Genomic DNA, 6934 nt, shown 5'->3' on the forward strand with positions numbered 1-6934 from the left:
GACCCACAACATTGGAAAGAGCATGTCTAAACATGTGTGAGGACTAATGCATGAATTGAGTAAAGCTACACTGCTCTTACTGATCAACATAAGTTTTAAACAGGAGACATCGGGAGCACATTCTTGAGATTGCCTGACTCTAAACTGAGAGACAAATTTGTAAAATAACAGCAACAATCCAAAATAACTGCTCAATGTTGAGAGCAGCTGGGGTGGTTTTTGTGCCAGAAGTTTTCATTTTTGAGCTTTCTAGAGGTGTTATGATCCTAATTCAGCAGAACATCTGTGATGGGAGGTGTCTATCTGATAACCCCAAGGACATGCCAGCTTTTATCTACCACCTCTTTCCTCCAAATATGCATCTCTGCATCAGCCTCCCACCCCAAAATGGAATATTATTAGTTATATTACACCGTATGTAAACAACTACCAACAGCATGCACATACAGTACTGTAATATTAGCAGTATTTTATAGTTGCACTAAATTTGATATGGTTCGATGCCTGAGCTGTCAGTGGTATCACTGAAATGAGAAAAATAAGATTCATCAAGACAATATGAAATGATATGCCCTGAATCCTAAAGTAGTTATTCTGAATGAGTTATTCTTATAACTTATTGGTCTAGTAGTCAATTGCCAAAAAACTGTTGGAATACTTGAGAGGTCTCCAGAAACACAAAATCAATATTTATATTGAATCCACAGCCAATCTCAAAACCCACTTATGTGACCTCATTTTGCTGGCATTAAAACTGTTTCTGCATTCTGGCTTAGCTCTGATTCTCTGTGGATCCTCTTCTTATATGCATGAATACACCATTAAAGAAATCTGCAGTGATACAATATATTTGTGCATGCACACAAACACACATACACACACACACACACACACACTTTGATTTCTACATTTCGGTGCTGTTTGTGTTTACTGGGAACATTCTGGACGGATGATGAGATTTGATTCTAGCTAGTAGTTCATAAATCAGGAGTCATTATTTGAAGCCTAATACTTCTTTTTCATTCCTAATCCATGAAATGAAAGGTCATCCTAATCTGACATAGGCCTATTTCTGTTTTCATTCAGATTTAGAGAAATGATGGATGAAGATTGCGGAGCAGGGCAAAAGAGATTGAGGATTGAACAGCAGAGATCATCCCTGGCTTGTATTAATCAGACTAAACATGTTGCATCTGACTCGGTAGTTAAGCTTGTCTTCTACACTCAGCCGGTGGATTCAAACAAAACAGATGAAAGCATTTAGAAGTTTAGAGACAGTTTTGTAAGGCATAGTAAAGTGCTTCAAAAATGGCTACGATTAAACTGAATTCAACAATCCCTAATACTGACTGACATAACATAACAATTTCTTTTAGAGGACAAAGAATGCAACACTTGACATCATGCAGACCATGGTGTTAGGTCCTGGCTGGGGACTGAAACCCACTGGGAACCACTGGGAACCGCCTTCCAGTCGGTGTTAATTTAATAAGTACCTAAAGAGCAGAATTTTAATTCCCTGTTTTACTATAATTTAAACCAGTTTACAGTGTGCATGCAGGCCAAGGTGAGAAAAACTCCACATGAGCAGATCAGCAGGCATCACAGCAATAGCTGCCAGGTCATACAGGAGAGCGTAAAGGGGGTTAGGGTGGTGCTGATTCAACTAGCTGAGGTGACAATCGGCTTTAACAGTCTTCCAAAATCTGCATTCAGCAAGCAATCCATACATTCACCAATGAAAGGCAAGTTTAATCCTACAGAATTACTTGTTGAGACTTTACCTCAGGCAACAGAGAAGATGAAGGCACTGAGACAAGACAAGTTCCTGCTTGCAAAGAGAATGTGGAAGATCTCTTTTTTGATTTTATGATTAAAAAAAGCAGTGTTAGAAAACCTAATGTAAGAATGCTTTATGTTTTTAGCACTTCTATGTATGTAAATGCAAAATGTGGCTCATTTTGGGTATGCTGGGTACTTTGCTTTCTTCATGTTTGCCATATGGTTGTGTGTAGCACGTGTGCACTTTGTATGTAGTAGACGGTGGTGGTGGTGGTAGTTAAAGAGAAAGGGGATCAACAAAGTCATGGTAATATCCAGTAGATGTATCCAGAAATATTTCAGTCTGGACCAGATGAACCAATTGAAAGACAGAACAAAAGACGAACCAACCTACCAATGCTAAACATAAAGGACTAGTGACACTTTAATCAACTATGGAAACTTATATTTCATTATATAACATGCAGCTTCACTGGAGTAAAGTTCCCAAAAATTGGTATGACCTATTACCAGGAGAGACAGAGAACCATCATAAAATACCACTTTTTATTCAAACCCAGAAATACAGGTGGTTTGGAATACAAACAAAACTTAAAACTCTGCTTATCAAACAAATAAGCATTGATGTGTGTGAGTTGGAAATGGGAGAAAACACTGCAAAAAAAGAGTAAAACTAACTGGCTATAGGTTACTATGTTTGACTTTCCCTACACAGCTGGACAACATAAAATGGCATTGATAAAAAAAAAAAACAACAGCATAACCAACTTTACTTCAAGCATTTCAGTCATACATTATGGTACAAAAGTTTCATCAGGATGAGCTGCGTACAGACAAACAGCATCACACATCATACATCAAGTAATTCTCACAATTAAAAACTAAATTACCAGAGACTGATCTGCAAAGGGCTGAATAAAAAATGAAACGGAGAAGATGGTGCTGCTCATGGATGAGCAACTCACCCATGGGTCATGGACACTGGACATATTATTTCTGTATGCAAGAAGCGGGCCTCAGATTCCACATGGTCACATAATGGAAGGGGATTAACGAAGAATACCTCCTGTCATCTGTGGACAGCGTGATGAGCTGAGAGGGGATTGAAGGAGAGAGAGAAGCGAGAGGGAGAGTGATAAAGAGAGGAGCGAGAAAGAGACAGAACTAGGCCAATTGTTTTGATGCGCTTAACTCTTTTTGGCTGTGTGTGTGTGTCTGTGTGTGTTTACATAAACATGACTGTGTGTATAAACTAACTATTGAGTACAGCTACTTGCTGCAAAGACACTGTGTACATTGCTTGTAGTGAGTGAGTATGATAAAGCTAAACAAACAATTCTGCTACATTGGTTTTTGTCCTCATCAGTTCTGCAACCAGTTTTTCCATTATGAATTAACCTGTCAATGCTTAATCAATTAACTTGATCACCTACTGTCTACTTGACAGTTCACTTGACGGTGTAGGACAGTTTGTGAAATATCACAATTGTTACAAAATCCATTAATACTCAACTATATTATGAGAGAGAAAAACGAAGTAAATTATCACGTGAGCAGCTTGATAAGCAAAATATTTGCCTTTTTCCCAATAATTAATTTTCCACATAATTAGCTTTTAAATTATAAATCATGAAATTAAAAAAGGCTTCAATATTTTTTTTTAATTGGCCATTTGATTAATAGGTAAATTATACATTGGCTGTTCTTGTGACAGATGGATCAGTGGGGAATTTCGCTTTGCTGAGTCAAAGTGCCAACACAAAACTGTAAAAATATTCCATTATTTAAACCTCTCAGATGCTTTCATTTAAATAATTGTTTGAGGCATTAAAAATGAAATAATATTTCACATAAGCAAGGATTAAAAATTTCACAACCCCTCCGTTTTGTCTTGGGACTCTCTGGGACTAAACTAGCTAACTGTACAAAGCCTGCTAAACCTTAACCAGCAATCTACAATGCACTTTTACATAAGTAGATTACAGACTTAAATAGAAGTTCACTTGTTTGTAAGTGACAAAGAAAAACACGACAACAGACCTAATTAGAAACTGTATTTATTTAAGTGATCAAAAGCCAAAATCACTGTAAATAACTTGTTCAAACAATGTATTTTGTGGAGTAAAACATGCAATATGAAGTGGAAGTAGCATAAAACGGACATTGTACTCAGGTACAGCATATGAGTAAGTAGTTACCTGCATGCATGCAAGATGCACACAATTCTGTGTGTCTATGTAATATAGTACATAGACTTATAAGCATAAAAAGGCATGTTAGGCAACATAACATTTCAAAACAAAGCACTTCAAAGAGGATATAGCCTTCATATTCTCAGCTTCCATGTAAACTAATATTTAAACATGAACTGATAACTGATATGGGTTGTTTTCAGTAAAACATTTGCTTTGAATCCCATTGTACAATACTGAAATGATGAAAATGAATATAGATATATAACAGACTTTTGTACTATTTTAACATTTTTTATTTTTCATTTTGATTCATCCAATATTTTTTTCTCCTTTTAACAGAAAGATTTCAATAATGACAGTAGGGCTGAAGCCCACACTGTAAATCCTGAATGTGATTAAGCGTGAGTTTAACAACCTTATTGAAAAGTGAGAAAATAACTAATGGAAGTAACATAGAGCCCTGACATAATGGGTGCTTAGTTTGTAGTTGGGCTGTGTTCATAGAGATGAAGAAAGAAATGAAAAGTGGTTTTAGTCTTAATGAATGCACTTTGTCTTTGGCAGAAAATTTCATTAGAATGATGGAAACATTTCTTAACCTTGAGTCTGCATCGTATCTCAAGATTTCCCACTTAGCTTTCTTTTGGTATAACTTGGCAGGTGCTTGCGACAGGAGAGAGCAAAAAGGAGAACAACCTTTGCCAATGTGTGTAAAGCAATGTCCATTAGGAGATTGATTCTTAAACTAGAGTAAGTAGAGGAGTGCATGGCTGAGGATGGCTGGAGAATGAGGGGGGGACAACTCATTAGAAAAGGAGAAAAATATCTTTTCTGTTTTCTCATCAATACAAACTGTATTATCTCGTGTGTGGGTCCCTCCCCGCTTTGCCCTCGTCTCTCAGTGGACACCAGACATCCGCTGTCACCTGCCAGTCAAACCCCAACAATGTCCTTGCTCTGCATTGTTCAAAACAATCTGCACTGACCTTGCATTTTCAAGTTGCTTCTCCTATTGGCTTCCCTGGCTTGTGAAAGAAGTGCTATGCCAAATAAAATTGCGTTGATCGTCTCTGAGATAAGTTGATTTATTGGGTTTGAGTCTGAGGGGCCAAGCCAGATATGCTCATTGTGTTGTAATATAGGATACAGCTCTACTGCAGTCTCTACATCCACAATGATGAGCTTTTCACATTATGGCCATGATTGATCAAGCTAAGCTATGCATTTTATAAACACATGTTTTAGCAGAACTGCCTCTTATTCTGTTCTTCCAAACAAACTGTTTGTCTTTAAGCAGTCCTCTGTTTTGCAGAATGAGAATGGTAAGCATAAACCTTGTTTTTCTTCCAACTCTACAAGATGAGAAATGCTTAACTGCAGGGCACTGTCATTTACCAGCACCCGCTATTTTGTGCAAAAGTATGTCAGCATGATGTGTGCTCTCAACTGATACTTGTGGAAGTTTGTTTTGTGCCAAATTATTGAAAGAAATCTCTTATGCCAGCCCCTGAAATTGTATCTAAATCAAAGTAACACAAATGAAGGAGCTGCATGTAATCAACAAAATGTGTATTTGTTGTTTATATATGAGCAATTTTAAGTAGGGGTGGCTGAGTGAGAGTATAAGTGATGTGAGTGTGTGTGTGTGTGTGTGTGTGCGTGTGTGTGTGTGTGTCTCTCTCTCTGTTGGCAGCGTTCACTGTCTAACTCAATCTGTCCAAGCTCATGTTTCTGTCAGGGGTTAGCGTAAGCCAACAGTGAGCTATGTCAGACACTAAATGCCAATTTCAGGGAACAAAGTCCCATTTTTGCCTTCATTTCATATGTAGAGCTCCGAGAGACAAATCAGAGGAAGGTTACTGCTGTATGAGCAGATGTCAGGGGGGAGATGAAGAAAAATAGTGACGAGACACACAATTAGAGCACGGGAGACTACAAAATATGCTGATGTGCTGCATGTATGTGTGTGTGGCTGTGTGGGTGCGTGTGACGGGAAGGCAGCACATGGATGATGCTGTTGCTCTCAAAGAGACAACTGTCACAGGCTGCACCTTAAGAAGTCTTTCTTTCTCTGTCTGGTGCAGTCTCTCTGTTTCAGGAAGGCAGTCAAAATGAAGGGTTTTTTGCTGTAGAATAACAAAACTGTAGCCTGTGTTACCCGTTTCTCTCGCACAATTTCCTGCCTTTCCCAAGTCAAGCTCATTCTCACACAGCCTCTATACCTCCCTCCCTCTTGCTCTCTCTCTCGCTCTCTCTCTCTCATGAATGTCACCTCTACTGATGTGGTGCCTGCTGGAATTCACACACACATACTCTCACAGCCACTCGCTGACTTTGGATGGGAGGAGGGGGAAGAGAAGGGGGGAGGAGGGGGCTCGGTGAGGGCTGTGGGAAAGGAGCGTGCCATCGGAGGCAGAAGAGGAATCTCTGTCTCTGTGTGTCCATGTCTCCGCTCTGTTCCCGGATTCATTCCCACAAAGGCCGTCAACGTCCCGCCTGCTGCTCTACCTCTGGATTTAAGTCGGCTGGATTACCACTTGGACTCCCAGCTCATTATTCCACGCTGCCACATTTAAATGGGAGGCAAAGTTGGACCTCCGTGGACTGCACAAATGGTGACAAACAGTTTGATTTTGCTTGTGCTTTTAAGAGCTTCCTAGCAGTCAAAATGATTTCACTTTTCTTCAGTAAAAGTGTTTTTATATGTAAAATATTTTGAGCTCATCCTCTTCAGTATTGTGTATTTAAAGTAGGCTAGTTATTTGGCAAGATAATGTTTTGAACTTGGCTATAGAAGCGCATTTTGATGTGAAAGATGAGTGGGGAAGGGGGGTAGAAATATCTCCCATCTTCTCCTTTTTAAAAGTCCGTCATTCTAACCGTGGTCTATGTAATTTTTAAAATTGAAAATGGTAGCACTTTTATGTGTGCTCTGTTAGTGTCAGAGTTTTTTCTTT

Source organism: Mastacembelus armatus, chromosome 14 (genome assembly GCF_900324485.2).
Source record: "Mastacembelus armatus chromosome 14, fMasArm1.2, whole genome shotgun sequence".
NCBI lineage: Eukaryota > Metazoa > Chordata > Actinopteri > Synbranchiformes > Mastacembelidae > Mastacembelus > Mastacembelus armatus.